Below are 14,396 nucleotides of genomic sequence, written 5' to 3'. Positions count from 1 at the left end.
AGAACGATGCTTTCGGAAACCGCATTGGGCAGGTGTTAAAAGACTGCAGGACTCCAGCCACCACGCTAAACGGTAATTCACCATACGCTCCAAAACCTTATAGACACTACTCGTGAGAGAAATGGGGCGATAGCTAGAGGGGAGATGTTTGTACTTTCCAGGTTTCGGAACAGCAACGACTATAGCTTCCCGCCATCGCCTGGGGAAAGTACTGTGTCCAAATTCGATTGTAAAGGCGAAGGAGGTAACGCAGACTGTGGTATGATAAATGCACCAACATTTGGACGTGGATACCATCCGGTCCTGGGGCGGAGGAGCGAGAAGAAGAGAGTGCATGTTGGAGTTCCCGCATGGAGAAAACAGTATTGTAGCTTTCTCGATTTTGAGAGGAGAAAGCAAGAGGTCGCACTTCCGCTGCACGTTTCTTCGGGAGAAACACTGGCGGGTAATTTGAAGAGCTCGAAATCTCAGCAAAGTATTGACCCAACGAGTTAGAAATTACGACGAGGTCCACTAAGGTATCATGCGCGACAGTGAGCCCAGAGACTGGAGAGAAACTAGGCGCGCCTGAGAACCGTCGAAGCCGACTCCAAACTTCCGAGGAGGGAGTGAAGGTGTTAAATTAGCTAGTAAAGAAGTTCCGGCTTGCCTTCTTGCTATCGCGGGTGACGCGACGGCATCGCGCTCGGAACTGCTTATAGCGGATACAGTTGGCCGAAGTAGGATGGTGGCGGAAAACGCGGAGAGCACGTCGCCGCTCACGTATTGCATCACGGCATGCCTCGTTCCACCAAGGAACTGGGGGGCGCCGGGGCAATTCGGAAGTGCGTGGTATTGAATGTTCCGCAGCTGTAAGAATAACGTCGGTAATATGTGTGACCTCATCGTCGACGCTGGGAAAGTGACGGTCATCTAATGTCGCTAGAGACGAAAAAAGTGTCCAATCAGCTTGGGCAAACTTCCAGCGTCGCGGGCGCTTGTATGGCCGTTGAGGCTGCAGTCTAAGAACACATGGAAAGTGGTCACTCGAGTGTGTATCATCAAGGGTGAACCATTCGAAGCGCCGAGCTCGCGGAACAGTACCGACCGGAAGGTCCAAATGAGATAAATTTTTCGTGGAGGCAGACAAAAATGTAGGGACCCCAGTGTTGAGGCAAACTAGATCCGCTTGGTGGAAGACGTCTAGCAATAGTGAGCCACGTGGACAAGGATGTGGAGATCCCCAAAGCGAGTGGTGGGCATTGAAGTCCCCAACCAGCAAATAGGGGGGTGGAAGCTGACCAAGAAGATGGAGATCAGCTCGTGCCATTGGTGTGGACGATGGGATGTATACAGTACAAAGAGAGAACGTGTATCTGGAAAGGGAAAGATGGACGGCGACAGCTTGGAAGGAAGTGTTTAAATGGATTGGGTGATAATGGAGAGTTTCATGGAGAAGAATCTTGAGTTCTCCATGTGCTGGAGTGCCTTCAACGGAGGGGAGATCATATCGAACGGACTGAAAATGAGGGAGACCCCAGCGGTCATGGGGACGCAGCTTTGTTTCCTGAAGACAGAAGATGACTGGCGAGTACGATCGTAAGAGGATCGACAATTCATCCCGATTGGCTCGAATACCGCGGATATTCCAGTGGATAATGGACATAGGGTGACCAGAAAATGGAGGAATGTGACCAAGGTTGCTGTCAACTCAACCACTGCTCAGAGCTTGCGACTGACAGCATGGAATGGCATTCAGCCGAAGGCAGAAGATCCTGATCCATAGGTTGGTCAGGAGCAGCTCCTGCCACCAGCGATCGGCCGGTTGATCGGCCGCCAGCAGTGCGCCTCGGCGACACAGAAGGCGGCCGAGGGCGATTTCCGCCAGGTGGTGATGTAGATGAGACACGCCTTGGCGGAGAACGAGATGAACTGGGTTTCTTTGTAGCCTTCTTGGAAGTATGATGTTTAGATGAAGGAGGAACCGATGGGTGTGAAGTTGGGGTACGAAAAAAATCTTCACGAGTATGCTCTTTTTTCGAAGTCTGTGTGTCTGACTTTTGGGCTCGAGATTTAGCAGAACCCGATGAAGGGTGAGCCATAGAGTGGGCAGGCGAAAGTGGTGAGGTTGAACGGACGATCTTTGCGCTGGCCGATCTGACGACCGTGGTACTAAATGTGAGGTCGCAAGTCTGCGTGGCCGCCTCCTTTGTTGGCTGAGGAGAAGCAAGGACAGTGCTGTATTTTCCTTTCTGAGGCACGGTGGGCTGTCGACTGGAGAGTAACTTTCGAGCAGCAAAGGTCGACACCTTTTCCTTCACTCTTATTTCCTGGATGAGCTTTTCGTCCTTAAAAACGGGGCAATCTCGAGAGGAAGCAGCGTGGTCACCCATACAGTTGATGTGGCGAGGGGATGGAGGTGGACAAGCACCCTCATGGGCATCCTTGCCACACGTAACACATTTGGCCGGATTGGAACAGGACTGGCTGGTGTGATTGAACCGCTGACACCGATAGCAACACGTAGGGTTTGGGACATAAGGGCGAACGGAAATTATCTCATAGCCTGCTTTGATTTTCGATGGGAGTTGAACTTTGTCAAATGTCAAGACGACATTGCGGGTTGGAATGATGTTCATGTCAACCCTTTTCATAACCCTATGAACAGCCGTTACGCCCTGGTCAGACAGGTAGTGCTGAATTTCTTCGTCAGACAATCCATCGAGGGAGCGTGTATAAACGACTCCACGCGAGGAATTTAAGGTACGGTGCGGTTCCACCCGGACAGGGAAGGTGTGGAGCAGAGAAGTACGCAGCAATTTTTGTGCCTGGAGGGCACTGTGTGTTTTTAACAACAGGGTGCCATTCCGTAATCTGGAACAAGACTTTACAGGACCTGCAATTGCGTCGACACCTTTCTGAATAATGAAAGGGTTGACCGTGGAGAAGTCGTGACCTTCGTCAGACCGAGAAACAACAAGGAACTGTGGCAACGATGGAAGAACTGTCTGTGACTGAGACTCAGTGAACTTACGCTTGTGAGCAGACACAGTGGACGGTGAGGAAACCATTGCGGAAGAATCCCCCATGATTACCGGCGTCTCCGATGGCGCGCTCCTCCCTTGTGGTGGCCCTCACCGAGGGCACACCCGCCTTAGGTGATTGTTCACACCTCAGGTCACACCTCCCTACAAACGGACGGAGGGACCAATCGGCACTTTCGGAAGGTATCAGCTCGGGTAATCACCCCTCCCTGGGCCTGGCCGTTACCAGGTGGTACGTACGTGTCCTACCTGTCTGCCTGGGGCGGGGAATTACGCGTTACCCCGTCACCGGCTATGCACAAAAATGCGTGGGTCAGCCTTCAGACACGCACAGGGAGGAAGAAAGAGAAAGGGAAAAACAAAGAAAGGGAAAGGAAAGAGGAGAGGTCTCTAACGCCGCAGCGGAAAAAAGGTAAGGAGAAGAGGTAAGGAAAAGATAAGGACAAAGGAACGATGAAGACATACAAGCAGAGTAGGCGAAGAATGCGGTACATTTACGAGCGTCCGTCTCCGGACGTAGGCACAAACCATACTCCCAGAGGGGGAGAAAGGGAAGGAAAGAGCCAGAGGTGGGAGGAGGAGTGACGAAGATGGAGAGGGAAGGATGCGGAAAAGGAAGGTATGCAGCCCGGAAAGGAAGGAGGGCCACATTAGCTCGGGGTCCCATGCTCACTACGCATGTATCCACAAAAGAGTTGTGGACCCCCTTGGGGGGGGGGGGAATCTCTGTGTTGTTGGAGGGTTACCACCAAATGGGTAGAAGAAGGCCCCACCACAATGGACTGGCTACCGTGCTGGATATTGGGCACAGAGAAGCTCAATATTGTCATGGGGGCGAATGAGGACTGGAGATAACAGAAGTAGATGACATACCCCAGAAAGTGTCCTAGCTCAAATAGTTGAATTACAGGGGGAGATGCAAAGTGATGAGATTCAGGAAATCTAATCTAAGGACACTATACATAACTCGTGCACCACGAAAGGGGTCCTTTCCCATATTGTACGCAGGGAATTTCTAGTGTGGCAGGTCAAACCATAGAATGGGACCTGGAATTATAGGGCCGAAAAGTGCGAGACTCCTTTTAGTCACATCTTTCAACAGGCAGGAATACCTCAGGCCTATTCTAACCCCCAGACCCATAGGGGGATTACCATACAGGATGAGAAGCAAAGACCCACTTGAGGGATATGTTGTGAACAACGTTCTTGGCCGATGGTTACAACGAATGGAAGAACACAAGGTAGGTAGCACATGGGCCAACTGCAGCCAGAAGCCTCTTACCTTATTCAGAGAGTGTCACTGACTGGAATGGTGAACACCTTTGCTACAATATTGTCTAGTTTCCCTACAGCACCCCTGAGACTGAGGATGTGATAAGATCTAAGTTCAAGACAGATGTTTGCACTATGGACAGGTAGGAGTGTACCTGTGAGTGCTAAGACGTCTGTCGGCGAACCCGGCAGGCTAGCAGCAAGCACACATACAAGATCCACATAACGCCTTCAGCAGCAAGACTTATCTACACTGCCAGAACACCATGAAGACTGTAGTAATGAAATAAAAGTCAGCAAAACCTGCATATTTGCCAAGCAGCAGGGGTTGTGAAACCCAAGATCAAAAGGCCACTGTAAGAACCCCCGACAAGGTTAATAGACAGGGACGACAGCCTGGGTGGTTGACCCTTCAGAGCCCAATAGCCCGCTCTGACGTCACGACACCCCGGCCTCTCCGGCGAGTAATTGCTGCCGTGTGACCTACATCAGGCATAACAAACATTTAATAGTCGACGCTCCACTCAGTCTACTGCCAGTCACGGTACATGCCGAGGAAAGACTAACTACGGTGGGTCTCCACTCCCTCCACCACAGAACTTTTTACAAGCTTCCACACTTTTCCAGTAGCAAACTATTTTTTAACTGTTTTGACGTCATCCTCAGCAGAGCAGTCATGTCCGAATGTGACTCTATAGAAGAATGAAATAGACCCCACAAGAAAGCCGCTGTGACCATGGCCCCAAGAGATTGTTTCATCAGGGGTCTGTACAATGTGACTACGTACCAAACCCACAAAACTTTTGTTATAACCAAAGTTTCAGGCGTTTTGCGTATTGTCCGTTTTCTCATATAGAAAGTATTTTCCGTTTGAAACCAGTAGCCAACAAAGCGTGGATCTGTATACAGCGCATTTTTCGTTTTCATGTAACAGAACGCATTGCGAAAGCACGAAGAATATTTAGAATAACTTGTGCAGAGATACCAGTAGTCTACGTCCTTTACTGCATTGATATACAGAGTGGTCAGAAACGATTTGGAAAGCTTGTAAGGCTGTTGCAGGCTAGCCTGTGCTGAGGAGTAATTAAGAAAAAAATTTCTACACGTTGCCAGTTTCAGATATACGAGTAATTAGCATTAAAGTTAGCCAATCAGGCAGTGTGCGGGCGCAAATTCAAGCGGCCCATCGGAGACTATGTCGTCAAATGTGTCCGTTTCATTTCCTGTAACCAAACAAGAGAGCGATATAAAAAGTGGACATGGCACGGTAGCAAGGATCGAATCCGAGCCAATGAGTACCCTCATGCACTACCATCTGCCCTACGAGACCGGAGTAACTATCTGGCGAGCCGCTTGAATTTCCGCACGCAACTGCTCAATTGCCCAACTTCAATTGTAATTCGGAAATTGTGTGAAGTGTAATTTTTTTCTGAATTACTTGTTTACCACCTGCCCTGCAACACCTTTACAAGCTTTTAAGAGTTTCTGACCATCCCGTGTAGATTTAGCACATTTTTACGATAAGGCTATGTGAAGATATCTTAAGCGAATCTCAATGAGATCTTGCGTGCGTATGTTAAAGCAAGCTCTTTCACGCTGAACAGCACATTAGTAAACGTGGGAGCCAAGTAATGTATTACGTCAAACTGGTACAAAGCATGAATTACTGTATTTTATCCTTCGGCGCATCTCTGCACTTTTTCTGTAACTGGAGTACTACAAATCAACCGCACCTACTGGTTTGATTTCTGATGAAGTGTTAAACAGCATATGCAAAATTTTCTGGATTATCTGATTTTAATCACATTTAGAGTTACTACAATTACTCTCGTGATATCAATTCAGTAAAATATTCAACCTTCAGTGGCTATCACAAAATTGGATTTTTTTTTACTTTTTAATTTGGCGTGAAACTTATCTCCAACCCAGCAATATATCACTGTATACTGTGTCGTAGTAAACATACAATTCATATCCTCTGCCATATAAAATGATGCCTTTTACATCAAAAAGCCCTCAGTCGATCGAAGTCACTCAGAACTGTAGTGCAAAGACTGGCTCGTTCCCCCCTCGGTAAAAAAGCGTTACTGTTTCTGGTCCGGACCTGTCTGCTTGCTCGCATTTCTACACCCATCTCCAGACACAAGGATTACAAGAACATGTATTTTCGCATGGGTTGCCATAATATTCTACCATTTTCGTCTTATTTCTCGATATCCAACACATAGCAATATAGCCTGCGCAACAGTATCGTTCGCACAACGTAATTCCGAAGATATAGACTGGAAATTATTTCTATACAAACCCCAAACTTTAGCGCTTATCCCGCCAGTGAAGACCTTCACGTAGGAACTCTAAACAGACGAAAAATTTTATTTCCACTCGCGAATACCGATCTCGGTGATTTAACATATTCAAAATCATCCCTACAATTTACGAAGTCAACTAAGTTGTTTCTCATGTCTAGAGAACCAGCAAACATGTCTCACCTGCTAGATGCACACACCATAATCCATGGTCCCTCAACTAGATAACGGAGCGAAATGTGCAGAAGCAATAAACCGAGCGATTTACATGGGCGGGAATAATGGCCCAGCACAAACACAGAACCAGCAAACGTGTCTTTCAGCTGCTAGATGCACACACCACAATCCATGGTCCTTGAACTAGATAGAGGTGCGAAATGTGCAGAAGCAATGAACCGAGCGAATTACATGGGCGGGAATAATGGCCCAGCACAAACACACTTCCGTAAACTCGTGCAATGCGGGACTGAAGACAATACCTCACATCCGCTACGGAAATACTTCTGCGAAGGCACGGCAACGATGAAGTATGTCGTACCTGGTAAACGCATAGCACTGAAGCTGACTCTTTCACCATTCGATCAGAAAACTCGGTAACAGTACCTAAGCGCTTACAGGTCCGAAAATACTGCAGGCGCGCAAAGGTTGGGCTACCCTACATTTTAGTCCGTTATCACTGCCTTTAGTTGGCATTCAGATTAGTTAGCTTCGCCAGCTCAAAATTATAATCTCAACAGCCTGTCGGTTTGTCGCCACAACCAAGATTTCTTCATACATGCCCGTAATTTTAAGGCGAATGTTAGCACCGCAACCACAAATCTCGCAGTGCGGATAGCACAACGTGGCAGTATGTTGCGAGCGTAAGCAAACGAGAATTTGGACTTCCAAAGTGATGAGACAGGGGTGATGCGAGACCGACAATGTCCCGCATGCATTTCGTACACGTGGCTGACTTCACCCGTCTTTGTACTTCTAGGGAAGCAGGACGAGTCTTGCGTAACCCTATGTTGAAATGAAATGAGTGGCTAGGGCCTCCCGTCGGGTAGACCGTTCGCCTGGTGCAAGTCTCTTTAGTTGACGCCACTTCAGCGACTTGCACGTCGAGTAATCTTATGTTACGTGCCCACACTAAACTTTTGGTAAAAGTCCACCTGCCATCGCTTATTGAGTTGGCACCGACAGTGTCAAACTAGGTAGCTCGCATCAAATTCTACACTTCCCAGCCCGCCTTCGACTAATACCTTCTATACTCTGCTCAGCGTAGGAATAAACGTGATGAAAACATTGCGCCGTGTATTCCTCCGCGTTTGCTCTAATCTCATTTGGATTTCGTTTCACGTGGAGCGGAAGCCGAGCTGTGACCAGTAGAATCAAGTACGGCCATTGGGATACGTTTTACGCTGTGTTACACGCACATAGACTGAGCGATAAAGCGGGACAACAGTTTTGCCGGCGCATTTAACTCTGACAGCACTGGCCAGCCAGCTGGTCCAAGTAACCTTCAATGATGTTATCAGTTTCAGCTCAGACTTAGACACGAGCAAAGAACACAGCTTCGCATGTCACGTAATTTTTAAGGAACCTGAAATACGAGTAATATTTGGCAAAACTCTAGCACTACCACACACTTCTTGCCTGACCCGATGGAAAGCATACAATGCTCTCGTCCTCACCTAACAGTATTTTAATTACAAACAAGTGATGAAAATTCCTGACAAACTAATTTTTCTGAGCGAGTTGTGTGGTGCAAATGCATACTGCAGGGATTTCACCGTATTGTTGATACTGATGATATACTGAAGATATTACAGTCAGTCGTCTCGTAATCTTACTTCTTCCTTATTCAAATCAGTGAAGTAGATTTAGGTTCTTCAACTTGAATGACCTGCTTCTATCAGCAACAGAGTCCACGAAGCCACCCACGCGCCGTATTTTCTCCTCTAATGACGTGCGCTTATGTATATCCGGCCAACGTTCGCCTGTGACGTGTGAAAAAGCTGCGTACGTTAGTTCCAGTACGTCTGGCAGCTTATTGTTATTTATAGGGCAAATCCCTTGACTTGTTGCGTTCATATGATAATGGTACAGTGGCACATGTAAAAATGCAGCATTTGTATGGTGTGCTCGATGGTGAGGAAATGCTTTGTTCATGTTTATGACATTTATCACTGGTTTGTGGGAGACTGCATCTGTGGTATAAAAGAATGAACTTAGTCCACATGTAGAGTATGTGGTTTTTCACTTTTGACCTAAAAAATTATGTTTTCTTAATTTAAGCAACGTTTATTAACGATATTTCATAAAATATCGATAGTCAAAAATTTCTACTTGAAATGAAAACTAACTTCACGTGCAATATGTAATTAGGAACAAGAGGACATGCACAATTCATAAAAAATGATTTTATAATTACTAGACATAGGTATTTCAAACTGAAATAAAGGTGACTAAGGCGAGATTTGAATCAGGGATTCATAAACTGCACTGAAGGCCCGGTCAGACAGACAGCTGTCTTGCGGTGCAGTTCACGCCACAGCGGTTGGCAGGTTCTTTCAACGGCAAGGGCCGCCACACGAATGTTCAAATGTGTATGAATTCCTAAGGGACCGAACTGCTGAGGTCATCGGTCCCTAGACTTACACACTATTTAAACTTATGCCTAGAACAAAACCACGCCCATACACACGCCCGAAGGGACTAACCTCCGGCGGGAGGGGCCGCGAAATCCGTGAATGGCGCCACACGGGAAGCTGTTCCCACAGAGCAGCTAATAACGCTACGAGAAAAATGGGTTTTCCGAGTTTCTGGCTGTAAAAAATACCGTACGTAAATGAAGCAAAATTACGTAAACTCCTGTAGTTCGTTTTTCGCTAGAGACTCTTCTAAAAACTTAAAATCCATTTCTTTCCGTTTAGTGCGTTTGCGTCACTACAGATACTCATTCGATTCTGAAGAAACTAATTGGCAAAAAATGTTGATATTTGCACACAAATTCGCATTTCAGCTTTATGAATGTGGGCATTTTGTCGATGTTTGTCTTAATTGTTGTGGTTCCTACTTTCCAGGTACAATGCAGCATAAGTTTTGAAGGGTTTGCAGTGAAAAATGCGATCGCTGGCTACTTCACATTTCGTTTTAGGTGATAAGTTGCTGCCCACTAAATGTAGCTAATACGGCGTAATTATTTTTAAAGTCTGAATGAAAGCCATATCTCAGTGCAGTATGGAGGAAATAGAAGTTAGTGCTTTATTTGTGCGCGCTGCCGCCGAGCGCGCCACGGCCAAGTACCGTAGCCTGCAGATCAGTCGTGACCAACTCGTGGAAATACATGCACCGTTTTCAAGCTAGTTATCGCAAATTATTGTACTTACTACTGGAGGAGAACGATAAATACGTTCTACTGCAACAGTTTCGTAATGGAAAAGTTTAAACACGTCCTATCTGTAAGACAAACCTTGACATTTCGCGTACGACAGTTATCAATCGTTATCTGGGTGTATACCGGACAAGGAAAAGATTTCCTAGTTTTATTTAATTTCCCTGTTAATTGTTTTTCCCGGGTGAAAATCCCTTTTCCGTGGTAAGTGACTATTCTTTCCCTCTGAAATCCTTTGAATGGTTAAGGTTTTATACACCGACGTATAAGAACTTTCCAGCACTTTATAAAGAAGATACGTTTTTTAAAGATCTGATGCGCAGCAACACGAACGTTGCATATTTTCGTATCACGAAGGTATAAATTATAATTCCACCAAAACAGAACGCAAGCTTCCGAAGCATCGAGTTGCAATGCCCTCTCGTAAGTCATGTGATCTCGCCAGCCTACGACAGCACATTCAGTGCATAGGAAACATTATGCAATCAGCCAATAGCAACATCACTTAAGCAACGCGAACACACAAATAAAAAATAATTTAAATATACACGTTGTAGCTACAAGAAAGTTGGGCTTCCTCATAATATTGGTCTCAGATTAATAAGCAACAAGAAAATTATAATATTCCTCTTTTTTGCGTGTGTTACAGTCATATCACACAAATGCCTAGTGAAACTTTAGTAATGATATGTCTGGTTTCCTGGGCTCGACATTCTAAGTGGTCGGTCCTCAAAGTGTTAAGTTTTAAATGAGAGTCAAGCGTTCTGTAATTTAAGAAATTCATCGCACGTTCTCAGACGTAACTTCATCTTGCGTGAACGGAAATTTACTTTGAAAATGACGCTTTTCAAAACACCATTCGCAATATTTTCCTGCTACCAGTGAGAAATAGGTTCGTTTCAGCTGCTGCCAGAAAGCGCAGGGGAAACAAGCGTTGCTGCGCGTGCGCAGTTCCGATGACGTAGGAAGCTCGTATGTTCATACGTATGAAGCATTAAGAGATCTTACATCACGTCATAAAAGAAACAGGACATCACATCATCGGAATTCCGTAAACCACACTAAAATGCGTAATTCGGCTTAAAGCGCACATTCTTATGTCCAGATCCTCGATCAAGTGGGCCCCAATCTAATATTAAGCTTTTCAGTGTGGTTTTCGGGATGTAAATTTTCTTTGAATACCCCTACTGTATTACCTCACGACTGGTTCTTTATGGCATGCTGTATGTACCAGAAGATGAACACGTGCACTTTAAATTCAGCGAACAGTTGAAACCAACCAATAGTGTGGAATGAAAGATCGTTTCAGATTAAGTTGACAGCCTCACCGGGAAAGATTAATAAAAGTCAAATTTCTTTAGCAAACTGATGAAAGCACCTTCACTGTTCTGCATGGCGATTTGACAGCCATAAACGCAGAAATAAGAAAACTGAAATCTGTATTTTTTAGCCTTCCATAATAATGCGAATGTATTTTAATTCATTTGATGGCTTCCGCCCACAGAAATCCATTTTGTGTTCATTTGACATGAGAACTGTAAACGAAGAGTAAACAGCAAAATCACTACACGTAAGCACTGTGGTCAAGTGGGGATTATCCGCTCCCCTGTACTATTCATACACATGCGCGTGCGCCAATATGGCAACCCGTGTGCACGAGAAAACTTTCTTGGTAGCATATCGTTGTTGCTACTGCCGATACAGCAAACAGCCACACTTAGCCAGAAGCTGGAGACGGTACTGCTCATGTGTGACTCAACTGCGTGTGAGCCCGCTGCAACGTTGCCGTTCTAGCGACAAAGTCGCTACAACTAGCGGATTGTATGAACTTTTAGCGTGCAAAATTGTGGCTTCAGCGGAAAATAATTTAGACTCCTAGCGACTTTTTAGGCAGTCACGACTAAGTTACTTTTTAAATCTTTTGCATACGAGTCGGTCTTAAAACTTAAGTCACTTTCGGCTATGGACCACCGCTACATCCTTAGTCTTGTGCTAATTCTCTCTTCCTAATAAATATCAACATTCATTTACTTCCCTACTTCCCCTTGTGGGGAGGACAAATAGATTACTCTATGGATAAAAACTCAACGCATGCATATTGTACCGCAAAATACTCTTACACCACCAGTATCCGCTAGAGACTAACTCTTCGTTTACACTCGCATTATGTCGTCAATTGCGATTCAAAACGCTTCCTTGCTATCATGAACTTTCTTACGACCTGCTAATTTCAACAATTTTCTTGTAAACTTATACGCGGCTATCTTCATTATGTACAAAAATATCCACATATTTCCTTAATCTAGTACAAGAATGCACAGCTGTGTTTTTTTTAGTGAAACTGAAGTATGAAACCAAATACTAGTATATTTATAGGTACAGATTGGAAAAGTTGTCAACTGACGAACGTATTTGTATCCGAGAAATGGTCAGTCATTTACACAGTAGTTACATCATGAAAAGAAAGAAATTTCTGCCAGTCTCGTTAAGAGTCAAAGTTCTGATGCCAAACGAGTGAATAGAAAATGTAAATATTTTCTCGCAAGCCTAAAAGGGTAAGTACGGTAAAATGGGCATTTTTTAAAAATTCCTATAATAATTATACACATTCCTCACAGCATTCTTTGGAAATCGAAAAAGTGAGTTCTGAAAGCTGCTGCAATTTATAGCGCCATAATAAGCCCGAAATACGACCGCATTTTTATTTTGAATGTGCTTTTGCACTTCCATTTACAAAACGCACAATCGTTTCGTAGCGTTTATACAGAACAGCCGCTTGGCGGCACTGCATTAGCGAACCTGCAGAAAAACTGTAGGAGTTTCTTGACTCAACAATGAGTGAGAACAAGAATACTGTATTTGAACTGGTGTTTGTGTTGCGGTGTCGTTAGTTCTTGCAGTTATTTACAAAGTATCGGTTTTGATTGTGTAACGATAGTAGTTGTGTGGAATTAACGCAGATATAAAAAATCATGGAAGTGCAGCCTGAAAGAAAGGTCTACAGCCAGAGTTATAGAAAAGGGTGAGAAAACTGCATGGAGTTCAGACATTGGTTGAAGGCTGTGCCAGGTAACTCAACTAAAGCCCATTGTAGATATTGTCAGTCCGAAATGCATGCAAAAATTAACAATTTGAAAAAAGCATTTGAAAACGAAAAAACAGAGCAAAATATGAACTAATTTCTCAAAATAAGCAACTGACATTTTCTGCACTACCAGTGAAAATATGTAATTCATGTGCAAGAGCTGAGTGTACGTTAGCGTTGTACATTGCTGAACATAGCTCAATTTCAAACATTTATCACTTGACTGACGTGCGTAAAAAATGCTTTAAGGATTCGAAATCAACTAACGACATTACATAGAACCAAATGTGCGGAGCTAATAAATTATATTCTAGCACCTCATTTCAAAAGAACTTTTTAAGTGACATAGGTGACCAAAAGTATAGTTTGTTATTAGATGAATCAACAGAATTAAGCATCAGCAAATATCTCTGGGTCGTCTAAGATATTTCAGTGCGCGTTTTTAGCTTTTCAGGCCCTGGAGACTTATGATGCCGTTGGAATGGTATCGGCACTTTTACAGTGTTTAAAAGCTGAGGGCCTCAAACTACAAAATATAATTGCAATAGGAACCGATAATGCAGCTGTTTTGACTGGTTCCAGCCACAGTGTGTATACAATTCCGAAAACGCAACACAATCTTCCACATCTCATTTTGATCCTTGTGTATGTCACTCATTACAGTTGGCAGTAACGCACGTATCAGAAATCACTTTGCCACGAAACAGTTTCTGGTCCGTGAAACCTACACCTGATTCTCTCACTCGTCAAAGCGCCAAATTGAGTATAAAAATATTTCTCAGCTAATTGAGGTGATGCACCGTTAAAAATACTGAAAGCGTGTGACACACGATGGCTATCTATCGAACCGGCTATAGCGAGAATTTTTTTCTAAGTGGGATGAATTAAAATTGCATTTTAAGACGACTAAAGATCGATGTTTCACAAAGCAGATGCTTTATAACATGTACTAAGATGAACAGAATCGACTCTATATGTACTTTTTGGAAACAATTCTTGGTCTGGAGCAACAGACAAAATCTTAGAGTGAAAAAGCAAACCCCCGGAAAACTTAAGTTGTTTGATGGCTTTGCTACGTTCAGTCTGCCAAAGGATTCTGTTGCCGACGGCAGCAACAACCGACCAAGACTACATAGATCTCAAAATAAGGTATCACCTTAATCTCGTCCCCTCCACGGATATCTTTTTGAGTCATGTGCAGAAGCTTCCAGTAAATCAGTGTTAGTATTGCAGGAACAAAAAAACGGTGTATTGATTTTAAGTTGAGAGAAATCCAAAAACGACTTCCAGCCAACTACAAAGCTTTAGAAAAAAATGACACTTTAGCGAGGAAG

The sequence above is a fragment of the Schistocerca americana genome, chromosome 4 (assembly GCF_021461395.2).
Source record: "Schistocerca americana isolate TAMUIC-IGC-003095 chromosome 4, iqSchAmer2.1, whole genome shotgun sequence".
NCBI lineage: Eukaryota > Metazoa > Arthropoda > Insecta > Orthoptera > Acrididae > Schistocerca > Schistocerca americana.
Note: the sequence above shows the minus strand (reverse complement) of the source record.